The sequence below is a fragment of the Petromyzon marinus genome, chromosome 56 (assembly GCF_048934315.1).
Source record: "Petromyzon marinus isolate PM22_M1 ecotype Great Lakes invasive population chromosome 56, UKy_Petmar_22M1.pri1.0, whole genome shotgun sequence".
Classification (NCBI taxonomy): domain Eukaryota; kingdom Metazoa; phylum Chordata; class Hyperoartia; order Petromyzontiformes; family Petromyzontidae; genus Petromyzon; species Petromyzon marinus.
Genome location: NC_133722.1, coordinates 2,436,510 through 2,454,112, shown reverse-complemented (window position 1 = coordinate 2,454,112; position 17,603 = coordinate 2,436,510).

Genomic DNA, 17,603 nt, shown 5'->3' with positions numbered 1-17,603 from the left:
TGGAGAACGACCGACACTGGGATGTATGCATTAATGATGCGTGCAACACGTCGCATCCAAATCAAATTCGTGCATTGTTTGCAATCATATTGACCGCCTGCTCTCCTTCATCTCCAACAGAGTTATGGGACAAATATAAATCGCACATGGCTGAAGATATTTTCCGTCGAATACGCAAGGAAAATTCAAATAGGAACATGGATTTCACAGCAGAAATCTACAACGAAGCGTTGATAATGATGAAAGATTTGTGCTTAGAAATTATGAACAAAGTTCTCAATCAATTGGGAATGCAATCACCGAATCGATCTGCTGCTGCTTCGTTCGATGTAGAATTGCGTCGTGAACAAAATTACAACACGGGTGATCTTTTGTCGTATGTGCAATCAAATATTCGCTTGAGCAAAAAGGCATTTACGATCAAATAATGCAGACTATCAATAACGGAGTTGGAGAATTCTTCTTAGATGCGCCAGGAGGAACTGGTAAAATGTTCCTAATTAGATTGATTCTGGCAGCAATTCGATCCCAAAATGACATAGCCTTAGCTCTTGCATCGTCCGGAATAGCTGCGACATTGCTACCAGGTGAAAGAACTGCTCATTCCGCTTTGAAATTGCTATTGAACATGCAATTCATTGAAACTCCCACGTGCTACATTTCCAAAGCATCCGGCGTGGGAAAAGTATTGCAGAAATGCAAACTTATTGTTTGGGATGAATGCACAATGGCACAAAAAATCGCTCGAGGCTCTTGATCGATCATTGCAAGATTTGCGTGGAAACATCACACGGTTTGGGAACGCATTAATATTGCTTGCAGGAGATTTCAGGCAAACATTACCTGTAATTCCTCGATCGACACCAGCGGATGAAATAAATGCTTACCTGAAATACTCTCCTTTGTGGCGACACGTAAAGACGTTAAAATTAACTGCAAATATGCGTGTCCAGCTGCAAAACGATCAATCAGCTGAAATATTCTCACATCAATTGCTGGAAATTGGGAACGGAAATTGTGCCGGTTGATCTGACCTCAGGACGAATTTCATTGCCTCATAACTTCTGCAATTTAGTGACGTCAAAAGAAGAATTGGTTGAAAAAGTATTTCCCAATATTCAAACCAATTATAAGAATCACGATTGGCTGAGTGAACAAGCTATTCTTGCGGACAACAACAAAGACGTCTACGAACTTAACAATATTATTCAGTCTAACATTCAAAGCGAGGCAGTCACATACAAGTCTGTCGACACTGTTGTGGAAGCAGATGAAGCGGTTAATTATCCAACAGAATTTTTGAATTCACTCGATCTGGCAGGGATGCCACCGCACGTACTGCAATTGAAAATCGGCGTGCCAATTATCATGTTGCGAAATATCAACCAGCCAAAGCTTTGCAACGGCACGCGGCTTGCGGTAAACAAAAAATGAGCGACGTCGTTGAAGCAACAATCTTGACAGGACCTTTCAAAGGTGAAGATGTCCTCATTCCTCGCATTCCTATGATTCCAACGGATATGCCATTTCAATTTAAGAGATTGCAATTCCCAATTCGATTGGCGTTTGCAATCACCATCAACAAAGCTCAGGGCCAATCTTTAGAATTGTGCGGTTTAGATCTAGACACGGATTGCTTCTCACATGGACAATTATATGTTGCATCTTCTCGAGTTGGCAAACCAGACAATCTCTATATCTACACAGACAATGGAACAACAAAAAATAGTGTATACCCACAACCATTGTGAAATTAAATATTTTAGAAACGTGCGCTTTCTCTTTTCTTTCTTTTCCATTTAACTAGACTGAGCCACAGCAACGTGTGGCCGGGTACAGCTAGTAAAATAATAAAAATATAAAACATTAACATTCTCACGACGTTTCGACTGCAAAACAAGCAATCATCAGGTGTGAAAACCACAGCAAGAAAAAATTGAAAAAAGTGGCGTTTTTTTGCCGTTAGCACCATGGAGAGCGATTTGGCAGTTATTCAGATGGACGAGTCCATATATGTTCGGAAAAGAGGAGAGGGGAGACGAAAATAATGGATGCAGTCTGAAAGCCACCGTAAGCGTGGCCAGTAAAAGAAATGTGGTCCATAAAATTAATATGGCCAGTCAAAATTAATTGGCCAGTCAAAAAAAAGTGGCCACTAAAAAGTGTGGACTATTGCAAAAAGAAAGTTTCCACTAATAAAAATTGGCCTATTAAAAACGTAAAGTGGCCAGTCAAGAAAATCTGGTAGGTTCAAAATATGAGTGGACAGTCAAAATAATTGGGCCGTAAAAAATATAGGTTTATTAATAAAATTGTCTAGTCAAAATAACATGGCTAGTTAAAATGAAGTGGCCAATGAAATATTATTTGGCCACTAAAAAGAAGTGCCCTATTTAAAAAAAGGTGAAGTGGCTATTAAAATAAATAATTGGCCTATTAAAAATATAGTGTGCACCAAAAAATTATTGTTCTTTTAAAAATGCAGTGGCCAGTCAAGAAAATCTGGCCGGGAAAATAAATAAATACATGGTAAGTCAAAAAAAAATTGCCCATTCAAAATGAAGTGGCAGTAAAATATGTGGCCAGTAAAAGAATTGTGGCCAATTAAAATAATGTGGCCATTGAAAATGAAGCGTCCAGTGAAAGAAATGTGGCCACTACAAAAAATTGGCCTATTAAAAAAACAGTGGCCTATTACAAAATGATATGGTTACTAAAAAAAGAAGTTGGTCTTTAATAAAATGAAGTGATTTGTCAAAAAATCTGGCCGAAATTTTTTAGAAAGTGACCATTCAAAAGAATTGTCCCGTAAAAAAAATTGCCAGTAAAAAAAGTGTTCCGTCAAAATAAAGTGGCCTATGAAAATAATGTGGTCAGTAAAATTAAATTGCGCAGTCAAAACAAGTGGGCACAAAATAAAATTTCGATTAAAAAAGAAAATGGCCAGCATTAAAAATGTTGCCAGTAAAATAAATATGGCCTATCAAAATAATGTGGCCAGAAAAATAGTAACCAGTAAAAAAAAATATTGGTACTAAAAAAAAATTAAGTGGTAATTCAAAAGAATTTATCCGTAAAAACTATATCGCCAGACAAAGTTGAATTTTCATAGATTTCGATTTATTTTCATTTTGATTTAATTATTTCGTGTGACATTGCGTTGGAATTGAGCTGTGTCGTTTACCATAGCGAAGAACGGGCATCAGCGAACGAGCGAAACAGACAAAGAATGGCTCAAATACGTGCCGAGGAAGCAGCAGAGCGACGTGCAGCCAGACTTGAGGATGCCACGGTTGCGAGCACGGCGATCGCGTTCTGCAGCTTCAGATCTGCTTCGTTCTCAACAGAATGAACGCGACTGGCTGATAGTGGCTGAAAGACGTCAACGAGAAACAGCAGCTCAGCGTCAAACACGACTCCGTGCTCAGCAATCACACGATTACAATCGCCTTGCATTCCGGTACAACCCAGCTGATGATTATAGTTTGATCCGGCATGTTCTCATCGGCACTATGACTGAAGTGTGTCCTTATTGCAAGGCTCTGAAATTTAATGGAGAAACGAAAGGAATGTGTTGCGCCGCCAGAAAAATTAAACTGCCTCAACTTGGAGAACCGCCAGAGACATTAAAAACTTTGCTTGCTGGATATACCGCCGAATCAAAGCATTTCCTATCTAACATCAGGAAATACAACTCATGCTTCCAAATGACGTCGTTCGGCGCAGAAATCGTAACAGCTCAATTCATGCCAACTTTCAAAGTGAAAGGACAAATTTATCATAAAGCCGGCTCCCTGCTTCCATTCTCAGATGGTCAACATAAATTCCTACATATGTATTTCATCGGTGATGGCAATGATGAATTGAATGCATGCTGCGGAATTTCTACCGGCATAAAAAGGTCCATCGTTTCCCAACTGCAAGAACTTCTTCACGAAAAAAACAATTTAGTGCGTTTGTTCAAAACAGCAATTGACATGATGCCATCTGATACACACAAGATTGTTATTCATGCTGACAAAACGCCTGCTGGAGAACATGTGCGAAGATTCAATGATCCAACTATAGACGAAGTGGCAATTGTTATAGTCGGAGATCAATTCCAACCTAGAGATATTGTTCTTCATCGGAGAAACGATCAATTAACAAAAGTTGCAGAAACTCATCGATGCTACGATGCCCTGCAATATCCAATCATGTTTTGGGATGGTTCCGATGGATATAACTTCAACGTTAAGATGATAAATCCAGTCAGTGGCGGATAAACAAATAAGAAATGCACCGCAATGAACTATTATTCATACCGATTAATGATTCGAGAGAATGAAGACAATCACATTTTGAAATGACGTCAATTGTTTCACCAATACATCGTAGATATGTATGCAAAAATCGAAACAGAACTTTTGACATTCATCCGTTTGAATCAGACCAAGCTTCGCTCTGAAGAATACGTTCATTTGCGAGATGCAGTTGTAAATGACGGTAATACAACTAACGTTGGAAGACGAACGATTTTGCCATCTTCATATACAGGCAGTCCACGTCATGTGCATGAGTACGCTCAAGATGCAATTGCGTATGTTCGTCACTACGGGCGTCCAGACCTATTCATTACATTCACATGAAATCCAGCTTGGGACGATATGCAACAGCTCTTACTTCCTGGGCAATAGCCGGTGGATAGGCATGACATCACAGCACGTGTTTTCAGACAGAAGCTGAAATCGCTGATGGATTTCATGGTAAAACATGAAGTGTTTGGGTCTGTGCACTGCTGGATGTACTCAGTGGAATGGCAAAAGAGAGGATTGCCAAACGCACATATACCAATCTGGCTCTATAACAAAATCACTTCAAACGAAATCGACGATGTAATATGCGCTGAAATACCCGATGCCGACGTCGATAAGGATTTGCATGAAATTGTGACGAAAAATATGATACATGGACCTTGCGGTACACTGAATCCAAATTCACCATGCATGATAGACGGAAAATGCTCTAAGCGATATCCTCGAGCATTAGTATCCAACACAGTTACAGGAAACGATGGATATCCTTAATACAGAAGACGATCAGCAGAAGATGCCGGTAAATTAGCAACCATACAAATGCGAAACGGTGACATCGAAGTAGAAAACCGGTGGGTTGTTCCATATTCGCCTTTGCTATCAAAAACATACAAAGCGCACATAAACGTGGAATGCTGTAACTCCGTTAAATCGATCAAATACATTTGTAAGTACGTGAATAAAGGCAGCGACATGGCAGTTTTTGGCGTGCAACCAGAAATAAGTGATAGGAATGCGGTCATACATATCGATGAAATCGCACAGTATCAGGCTGGAAGATACATAAGCAGTAATGAAGCTGTATGGCGAATTATTTCATTTCCCATACATGAACGAAGTCCAGCTGTTGTTCACTTAGCAGTACATCTAGAAAATGGACAACGCGTGTATTTCACAGCTGCAAATGTGCAACAAATAGCCCTGAATCCACCGGCTACAACGTTAACTGCTTTCTTCACGTTATGTCAAAATGACACGTTTGCGAAAACACTGCTGTATTCGGAAGTGCCTACGTATTACACATGGAATGCGAGTAGAAAATAATTTGAACGACGCAAACGAGGAGAGCGAGTCGACTGACAACCTGGCATATTCAAAGAAACTACGATAGGATAGACTGTACACCGTGCTCCCAATCAAGATGAATGCTTCTTTCTTTGCATGCTGTTGGTAAATGTGCCCGGTCCAACGTCTTTCCAGCAATTGAGAATTGTCAACGGCGTTACACATGCCACTTTCCGCAGTGCATGTCAAGCTCTGAATTTATTGGAGAACGACCGACACTGGGATGTATGCATTAATGATGCGTGCAACACGTCGCATCCAAATCAAATTCGTGCATTGTTTGCAATCATATTGACCGCCTGCTCTCCTTCATCTCCAACAGAGTTATGGGACAAATATAAATCGCACATGGCTGAAGATATTTTCCGTCGAATACGCAAGGAAAATTCAAATAGGAACATGGATTTCACAGCAGAAATCTACAACGAAGCGTTGATAATGATGAAAGATTTGTGCTTAGAAATTACGAACAAAGTTCTCAATCAATTGGGAATGCAATCACCGAATCGATCTGCTGCTGCTTCGTTCGATGTAGAATTGCGTCGTGAACAAAATTACAACACGGGTGATCTTTTGTCGTATGTGCAATCAAATATTCGCTTGAGCAAAAAGGCATTTACGATCAAATAATGCAGACTATCAATAACGGAGTTGGAGAATTCTTCTTAGATGCGCCAGGAGGAACTGGTAAAATGTTCCTAATTAGATTGATTCTGGCAGCAATTCGATCCCAAAATGACATAGCCTTAGCTCTTGCATCGTCCGGAATAGCTGCGACATTGCTACCAGGTGAAAGAACTGCTCATTCCGCTTTGAAATTGCTATTGAACATGCAATTCATTGAAACTCCCACGTGCTACATTTCCAAAGCATCCGGCGTGGGAAAAGTATTGCAGAAATGCAAACTTATTGTTTGGGATGAATGCACAATGGCACAAAAAATCGCTCGAGGCTCTTGATCGATCATTGCAAGATTTGCGTGGAAACATCACACGGTTTGGGAACGCATTAATATTGCTTGCAGGAGATTTCAGGCAAACATTACCTGTAATTCCTCGATCGACACCAGCGGATGAAATAAATGCTTACCTGAAATACTCTCCTTTGTGGCGACACGTAAAGACGTTAAAATTAACTGCAAATATGCGTGTCCAGCTGCAAAACGATCAATCAGCTGAAATATTCTCACATCAATTGCTGGAAATTGGGAACGGAAATTGTGCCGGTTGATCTGACCTCAGGACGAATTTCATTGCCTCATAACTTCTGCAATTTAGTGACGTCAAAAGAAGAATTGGTTGAAAAAGTATTTCCCAATATTCAAACCAATTATAAGAATCACGATTGGCTGAGTGAACAAGCTATTCTTGCGGACAACAACAAAGACGTCTACGAACTTAACAATATTATTCAGTCTAACATTCAAAGCGAGGCAGTCACATACAAGTCTGTCGACACTGTTGTGGAAGCAGATGAAGCGGTTAATTATCCAACAGAATTTTTGAATTCACTCGATCTGGCAGGGATGCCACCGCACGTACTGCAATTGAAAATCGGCGTGCCAATTATCATGTTGCGAAATATCAACCAGCCAAAGCTTTGCAACGGCACGCGGCTTGCGGTAAACAAAAAATGAGCGACGTCGTTGAAGCAACAATCTTGACAGGACCTTTCAAAGGTGAAGATGTCCTCATTCCTCGCATTCCTATGATTCCAACGGATATGCCATTTCAATTTAAGAGATTGCAATTCCCAATTCGATTGGCGTTTGCAATCACCATCAACAAAGCTCAGGGCCAATCTTTAGAATTGTGCGGTTTAGATCTAGACACGGATTGCTTCTCACATGGACAATTATATGTTGCATCTTCTCGAGTTGGCAAACCAGACAATCTCTATATCTACACAGACAATGGAACAACAAAAAATAGTGTATACCCACAACCATTGTGAAATTAAATATTTTAGAAACGTGCGCTTTCTCTTTTCTTTCTTTTCCATTTAACTAGACTGAGCCACAGCAACGTGTGGCCAGGTACAGCTAGTAAAATAATAAAAATATAAAACATTAACATTCTCACGACGTTTCGACTGCAAAACAAGCAATCATCAGGTGTGAAAACCACAGCAAGAAAAAATTGAAAAAAGTGGCGTTTTTTTGCCGTTAGCACCATGGAGAGCGATTTGGCAGTTATTCAGATGGACGAGTCCATATATGTTCGGAAAAGAGGAGAGGGGAGACGAAAATAATGGATGCAGTCTGAAAGCCACCGTAAGCGTGGCCAGTAAAAGAAATGTGGTCCATAAAATTAATATGGCCAGTCAAAATTAATTGGCCAGTCAAAAAAAAGTGGCCACTAAAAAGTGTGGACTATTGCAAAAAGAAAGTTTCCACTAATAAAAATTGGCCTATTAAAAACGTAAAGTGGCCAGTCAAGAAAATCTGGTAGGTTCAAAATATGAGTGGACAGTCAAAATAATTGGGCCGTAAAAAATATAGGTTTATTAATAAAATTGTCTAGTCAAAATAACATGGCTAGTTAAAATGAAGTGGCCAATGAAATATTATTTGGCCACTAAAAAGAAGTGCCCTATTTAAAAAAGGTGAAGTGGCTATTAAAATTAATAATTGGCCTATTAAAAATATAGTGTGCACCAAAAAATGATTGTTCTTTTAAAAATGCAGTGGCCAGTCAAGAAAATCTGGCCAGGAAAATAAATAAATACATGGTAAGTCAAAAAAAAATTGCCCATTCAAAATGAAGTGGCAGTAAAATATGTGGCCAGTAAAAGAATTGTGGCCAATTAAAATAATGTGGCCATTGAAAATGAAGCGTCCAGTGAAAGAAATGTGGCCACTACAAAAAATTGGCCTATTAAAAAAACAGTGGCCTATTACAAAATGATATGGTTACTAAAAAAAGAAGTTGGTCTTTAATAAAATGAAGTGATTTGTCAAAAAATCTGGCCGAATTTTTTTAGAAAGTGACCATTCAAAAGAATTGTCCCGTAAAAAAAATTGCCAGTAAAAAAAGTGTTCCGTCAAAATAAAGTGGCCTATGAAAATAATGTGGTCAGTAAAATTAAATTGCGCAGTCAAAAAAAGTGGGCACAAAATAAAATTTCGATTAAAAAAGAAAATGGCCAGCATTAAAAATGTTGCCAGTAAAATAAATATGGCCTATCAAAATAATGTGGCCAGAAAAATAGTAACCAGTAAAAAAAAATATTGGTACTCAAAAAAAATTGTGGTAATTCAAAAGAATTTATCCGTAAAAACTATATCGCCAGACAAAGTTGAATTTTCATAGATTTCGATTTATTTTCATTTTGATTTAATTATTTCGTGTGACATTGCGTTGGAATTGAGCTGTGTCGTTTACCATAGCGAAGAACGGGCATCAGCGAACGAGCGAAACAGACAAAGAATGGCTCAAATACGTGCCGAGGAAGCAGCAGAGCGACGTGCAGCCAGACTTGAGGATGCCACGGTTGCGAGCACGGCGATCGCGTTCTGCAGCTTCAGATCTGCTTCGTTCTCAACAGAATGAACGCGACTGGCTGATAGTGGCTGAAAGACGTCAACGAGAAACAGCAGATCAGCGTCAAACACGACTCCGTGCTCAGCAATCACACGATTACAATCGCCTTGCATTCCGGTACAACCCAGCTGATGATTATAGTTTGATCCGGCATGTTCTCATCGGCACTATGACTGAAGTGTGTCCTTATTGCAAGGCTCTGAAATTTAATGGAGAAACGAAAGGAATGTGTTGCGCCGCCAGAAAAATTAAACTGCCTCAACTTGGAGAACCGCCAGAGACATTAAAAACTTTGCTTGCTGGATATACCGCCGAATCAAAGCATTTCCTATCTAACATCAGGAAATACAACTCATGCTTCCAAATGACGTCGTTCGGCGCAGAAATCGTAACAGCTCAATTCATGCCAACTTTCAAAGTGAAAGGACAAATTTATCATAAAGCCGGCTCCCTGCTTCCATTCTCAGATGGTCAACATAAATTCCTACATATGTATTTCATCGGTGATGGCAATGATGAATTGAATGCATGCTGCGGAATTTCTACCGGCATAAAAAGGTCCATCGTTTCCCAACTGCAAGAACTTCTTCACGAAAAAAACAATTTAGTGCGTTTGTTCAAAACAGCAATTGACATGATGCCATCTGATACACACAAGATTGTTATTCATGCTGACAAAACGCCTGCTGGAGAACATGTGCGAAGATTCAATGATCCAACTATAGACGAAGTGGCAATTGTTATAGTCGGAGATCAATTCCAACCTAGAGATATTGTTCTTCATCGGAGAAACGATCAATTAACAAAAGTTGCAGAAACTCATCGATGCTACGATGCCCTGCAATATCCAATCATGTTTTGGGATGGTTCCGATGGATATAACTTCAACGTTAAGATGATAAATCCAGTCAGTGGCGGATAAACAAATAAGAAATGCACCGCAATGAACTATTATTCATACCGATTAATGATTCGAGAGAATGAAGACAATCACATTTTGAAATGACGTCAATTGTTTCACCAATACATCGTAGATATGTATGCAAAAATCGAAACAGAACTTTTGACATTCATCCGTTTGAATCGGACCAAGCTTCGCTCTGAAGAATACGTTCATTTGCGAGATGCAGTTGTAAATGACGGTAATACAACTAACGTTGGAAGACGAACGATTTTGCCATCTTCATATACAGGCAGTCCACGTCATATGCATGAGTACGCTCAAGATGCAATTGCGTATGTTCGTCACTACGGGCGTCCAGACCTATTCATTACATTCACATGAAATCCAGCTTGGGACGATATGCAACAGCTCTTACTTCCTGGGCAATAGCCGGTGGATAGGCATGACATCACAGCACGTGTTTTCAGACAGAAGTTGAAATCGCTGATGGATTTCATGGTAAAACATGAAGTGTTTGGGTCTGTGCACTGCTGGATGTACTCAGTGGAATGGCAAAAGAGAGGATTGCCAAACGCACATATACCAATCTGGCTCTATAACAAAATAACTTCAAACGAAATCGACGATGTAATATGCGCTGAAATACCCGATGCCGATGTCGATAAGGATTTGCATGAAATTGTGACGAAAAATATGATACATGGACCTTGCGGTACACTGAATCCAAATTCACCATGCATGATAGACGGAAAATGCTCTAAGCGATATCCTCGAGCATTAGTATCCAACACAGTTACAGGAAACGATGGATATCCTTAATACAGAAGACGATCAGCAGAAGATGCCGGTAAATTAGCAACCATACAAATGCGAAACGGTGACATCGAAGTAGAAAACCGGTGGGTTGTTCCATATTCGCCTTTGCTATCAAAAACATACAAAGCGCACATAAACGTGGAATGCTGTAACTCCGTTAAATCGATAAAATACATTTGTAAGTACGTGAATAAAGGCAGCGACATGGCAGTTTTTGGCGTGCAACCAGAAATAAGTGATAGGAATGCGGTCATACATATCGATGAAATCGCACAGTATCAGGCTGGAAGATACATAAGCAGTAATGAAGCTGTATGGCGAATTCTTTCATTTCCCATACATGAACGAAGTCCAGCTGTTGTTCACTTAGCAGTACATCTAGAAAATGGACAACGCGTATATTTCACAGCTGCAAATGTGCAACAAATAGCCCTGAATCCACCGGCTACAACGTTAACTGCTTTCTTCACGTTATGTCAAAATGACACGTTTGCGAAAACACTGCTGTATTCGGAAGTGCCTACGTATTACACATGGAATGCGAGTAGAAAATCATTTGAACGACGCAAACGAGGAGAGCGAGTCGACTGACAACCTGGCATATTCAAAGAAACTACGATAGGATAGACTGTACACCGTGCTCCCAATCAAGATGAATGCTTCTTTCTTTGCATGCTCTTGGTAAATGTGCCCGGTCCAACGTCTTTCCAGCAATTGAGAATTGTCAACGGCGTTACACATGCCACTTTCCGCAGTGCATGTCAAGCTCTGAATTTATTGGAGAACGACCGACACTGGGATGTATGCATTAATGATGCGTGCAACACGTCGCATCCAAATCAAATTCGTGCATTGTTTGCAATCATATTGACCGCCTGCTCTCCTTCATCTCCAACAGAGTTATGGGACAAATATAAATTGCACATGGCTGAAGATATTTTCCGTCGAATACGCAAGGAAAATTCAAATAGGAACATGGATTTCACAGCAGAAATCTACAACGAAGCGTTGATAATGATGAAAGATTTGTGCTTAGAAATTACGAACAAAGTTCTCAATCAATTGGGAATGCAATCACCGAATCGATCTGCTGCTGCTTCGTTCGATGTAGAATTGCGTCGTGAACAAAATTACAACACGGGTGATCTTTTGTCGTATGTGCAATCAAATATTCGCTTGAGCAAAAAGGCATTTACGATCAAATAATGCAGACTATCAATAACGGAGTTGGAGAATTCTTCTTAGATGCGCCAGGAGGAACTGGTAAAATGTTCCTAATTAGATTGATTCTGGCAGCAATTCGATCCCAAAATGACATAGCCTTAGCTCTTGCATCGTCCGGAATAGCTGCGACATTGCTACCAGGTGAAAGAACTGCTCATTCCGCTTTGAAATTGCTATTGAACATGCAATTCATTGAAACTCCCACGTGCTACATTTCCAAAGCATCCGGCGTGGGAAAAGTATTGCAGAAATGCAAACTTATTGTTTGGGATGAATGCACAATGGCACAAAAAATCGCTCGAGGCTCTTGATCGATCATTGCAAGATTTGCGTGGAAACATCACACGGTTTGGGAACGCATTAATATTGCTTGCAGGAGATTTCAGGCAAACATTACCTGTAATTCCTCGATCGACACCAGCGGATGAAATAAATGCTTACCTGAAATACTCTCCTTTGTGGCGACACGTAAAGACGTTAAAATTAACTGCAAATATGTGTGTCCAGCTGCAAAACGATCAATCAGCTGAAATATTCTCACATCAATTGCTGGAAATTGGGAACGGAAATTGTGCCGGTTGATCTGACCTCAGGACGAATTTCATTGCCTCATAACTTCTGCAATTTAGTGACGTCAAAAGAAGAATTGGTTGAAAAAGTATTTCCCAATATTCAAACCAATTATAAGAATCACGATTGGCTGAGTGAACAAGCTATTCTTGCGGACAACAACAAAGACGTCTACGAACTTAACAATATTATTCAGTCTAACATTCAAAGCGAGGCAGTCACATACAAGTCTGTCGACACTGTTGTGGAAGCAGATGAAGCGGTTAATTATCCAACAGAATTTTTGAATTCACTCGATCTGCCAGGGATGCCACCGCACGTACTGCAATTGAAAATCGGCGTGCCAATTATCATGTTGCGAAATATCAACCAGCCAAAGCTTTGCAACGGCACGCGGCTTGCGGTAAACAAAAAATGAGCGACGTCGTTGAAGCAACAATCTTGACAGGACCTTTCAAAGGTGAAGATGTCCTCATTCCTCGCATTCCTATGATTCCAACGGATATGCCATTTCAATTTAAGAGATTGCAATTCCCAATTCGATTGGCGTTTGCAATCACCATCAACAAAGCTCAGGGCCAATCTTTAGAATTGTGCGGTTTAGATCTAGACACGGATTGCTTCTCACATGGACAATTATATGTTGCGTCTTCTCGAGTTGGCAAACCAGACAATCTCTATATCTACACAGACAATGGAACAACAAAAAATAGTGTATACCCACAACCATTGTGAAATTAAATATTTTAGAAACATGCGCTTTCTCTTTTCTTTCTTTTCCATTTAACTAGACTGAGCCACAGCAACGTGTGGCCGGGTACAGCTAGTAAAATAATAAAAATATAAAACATTAACATTCTCACGACGTTTCGACTGCAAAACAAGCAATCATCAGGTGTGAAAACCACAGCAAGAAAAAATTGAAAAAAGTGGCGTTTTTTTGCCGTTAGCACCATGGAGAGCGATTTGGCAGTTATTCAGATGGACGAGTCCATATATGTTCGGAAAAGAGGAGAGGGGAGACGAAAATAATGGATGCAGTCTGAAAGCCACCGTAAGCGTGGCCAGTAAAAGAAATGTGGTCCATCAAATTAATATGGCCAGTCAAAATTAATTGGCCAGTCAAAAAAAAGTGGCCACTAAAAAGTGTGGACTATTGCAAAAAGAAAGTTTCCACTAATAAAAATTGGCCTATTAAAAACGTAAAGTGGCCAGTCAAGAAAATCTGGTAGGTTCAAAATATGAGTGGACAGTCAAAATAATTGGGCCGTAAAAAATATAGGTTTATTAATAAAATTGTCTAGTCAAAATAACATGGCTAGTTAAAATGAAGTGGCCAATGAAATATTATTTGGCCACTAAAAAGAAGTGCCCTATTTAAAAAAGGTGAAGTGGCTATTAAAATTAATAATTGGCCTATTAAAAATATAGTGTGCACCAAAAAATGATTGTTCTTTTAAAAATGCAGTGGCCAGTCAAGAAAATCTGGCCGGGAAAATAAATAAATACATGGTAAGTAAAAAAAAAATTGCCCATTCAAAATGAAGTGGCAGTAAAATATGTGGCCAGTAAAAGAATTGTGGCCAATTAAAATAATGTGGCCATTGAAAATGAAGCGTCCAGTGAAAGAAATGTGGCCACTACAAAAAATTGGCCTATTAAAAAAACAGTGGCCTATTACAAAATGATATGGTTACTAAAAAAAGAAGTTGGTCTTTAATAAAATGAAGTGATTTGTCAAAAAATCTGGCCGAAATTTTTTAGAAAGTGACCATTCAAAAGAATTGTCCCGTAAAAAAAATTGCCAGTAAAAAAAGTGTTCCGTCAAAATAAAGTGGCCTATGAAAATAATGTGGTCAGTAAAATTAAATTGCGCAGTCAAAAAAAGTGGGCACAAAATAAAATTTCGATTAAAAAAGAAAATGGCCAGCATTAAAAATGTTGCCAGTAAAATAAATATGGCCTATCAAAATAATGTGGCCAGAAAAATAGTAACCAGTAAAAAAAAATATTGGTACTCAAAAAAAATTAAGTGGTAATTCAAAAGAATTTATCCGTAAAAACTATATCGCCAGACAAAGTTGAATTTTCATAGATTTCGATTTATTTTCATTTTGATTTAATTATTTCGTGTGACATTGCGTTGGAATTGAGCTGTGTCGTTTACCATAGCGAAGAACGGGCATCAGCGAACGAGCGAAACAGACAAAGAATGGCTCAAATACGTGCCGAGGAAGCAGCAGAGCGACGTGCAGCCAGACTTGAGGATGCCACGGTTGCGAGCACGGCGATCGCGTTCTGCAGCTTCAGATCTGCTTCGTTCTCAACAGAATGAACGCGACTGGCTGATAGTGGCTGAAAGACGTCAACGAGAAACAGCAGATCAGCGTCAAACACGACTCCGTGCTCAGCAATCACACGATTACAATCGCCTTGCATTCCGGTACAACCCAGCTGATGATTATAGTTTGATCCGGCATGTTCTCATCGGCACTATGACTGAAGTGTGTCCTTATTGCAAGGCTCTGAAATTTAATGGAGAAACGAAAGGAATGTGTTGCGCCGCCAGAAAAATTAAACTGCCTCAACTTGGAGAACCGCCAGAGACATTAAAAACTTTGCTTGCTGGATATACCGCCGAATCAAAGCATTTCCTATCTAACATCAGGAAATACAACTCATGCTTCCAAATGACGTCGTTCGGCGCAGAAATCGTAACAGCTCAATTCATGCCAACTTTCAAAGTGAAAGGACAAATTTATCATAAAGCCGGCTCCCTGCTTCCATTCTCAGATGGTCAACATAAATTCCTACATATGTATTTCATCGGTGATGGCAATGATGAATTGAATGCATGCTGCGGAATTTCTACCGGCATAAAAAGGTCCATCGTTTCCCAACTGCAAGAACTTCTTCACGAAAAAAACAATTTAGTGCGTTTGTTCAAAACAGCAATTGACATGATGCCATCTGATACACACAAGATTGTTATTCATGCTGACAAAACGCCTGCTGGAGAACATGTGCGAAGATTCAATGATCCAACTATAGACGAAGTGGCAATTGTTATAGTCGGAGATCAATTCCAACCTAGAGATATTGTTCTTCATCGGAGAAACGATCAATTAACAAAAGTTGCAGAAACTCATCGATGCTACGATGCCCTGCAATATCCAATCATGTTTTGGGATGGTTCCGATGGATATAACTTCAACGTTAAGATGATAAATCCAGTCAGTGGCGGATAAACAAATAAGAAATGCACCGCAATGAACTATTATTCATACCGATTAATGATTCGAGAGAATGAAGACAATCACATTTTGAAATGACGTCAATTGTTTCACCAATACATCGTAGATATGTATGCAAAAATCGAAACAGAACTTTTGACATTCATCCGTTTGAATCAGACCAAGCTTCGCTCTGAAGAATACGTTCATTTGCGAGATGCAGTTGTAAATGACGGTAATACAACTAACGTTGGAAGACGAACGATTTTGCCATCTTCATATACAGGCAGTCCACGTCATGTGCATGAGTACGCTCAAGATGCAATTGCGTATGTTCGTCACTACGGGCGTCCAGACCTATTCATTACATTCACATGAAATCCAGCTTGGGACGATATGCAACAGCTCTTACTTCCTGGGCAATAGCCGGTGGATAGGCATGACATCACAGCACGTGTTTTCAGACAGAAGCTGAAATCGCTGATGGATTTCATGGTAAAACATGAAGTGTTTGGGTCTGTGCACTGCTGGATGTACTCAGTGGAATGGCAAAAGAGAGGATTGCCAAACGCACATATACCAATCTGGCTCTATAACAAAATCACTTCAAACGAAATCGACGATGTAATATGCGCTGAAATACCCGATGCCGACGTCGATAAGGATTTGCATGAAATTGTGACGAAAAATATGATACATGGACCTTGCGGTACACTGAATCCAAATTCACCATGCATGATAGACGGAAAATGCTCTAAGCGATATCCTCGAGCATTAGTATCCAACACAGTTACAGGAAACGATGGATATCCTTAATACAGAAGACGATCAGCAGAAGATGCCGGTAAATTAGCAACCATACAAATGCGAAACGGTGACATCGAAGTAGAAAACCGGTGGGTTGTTCCATATTCGCCTTTGCTATCAAAAACATACAAAGCGCACATAAACGTGGAATGCTGTAACTCCGTTAAATCGATCAAATACATTTGTAAGTACGTGAATAAAGGCAGCGACATGGCAGTTTTTGGCGTGCAACCAGAAATAAGTGATAGGAATGCGGTCATACATATCGATGAAATCGCACAGTATCAGGCTGGAAGATACATAAGCAGTAATGAAGCTGTATGGCAAATTCTTTCATTTCCCATACATGAACGAAGTCCAGCTGTTGTTCACTTAGCAGTACATCTAGAAAATGGACAACGCGTGTATTTCACAGCTGCAAATGTGCAACAAATAGCCCTGAATCCACCGGCTACAACGTTAACTGCTTTCTTCACGTTATGTCAAAATGACACGTTTGCGAAAACACTGCTGTATTCGGAAGTGCCTACGTATTACACATGGAATGCGAGTAGAAAATCATTTGAACGACGCAAACGAGGAGAGCGAGTCGACTGACAACCTGGCATATTCAAAGAAACTACGATAGGATAGACTGTACACCGTGCTCCCAATCAAGATGAATGCTTCTTTCTTTGCATGCTGTTGGTAAATGTGCCCGGTCCAACGTCTTTCCAGCAATTGAGAATTGTCAACGGTGTTACACATGCCACTTTCCGCAGTGCATGTCAAGCTCTGAATTTATTGGAGAACGACCGACACTGGGATGTATGCATTAATGATGCGTGCAACACGTCGCATCCAAATCAAATTCGTGCATTGTTTGCAA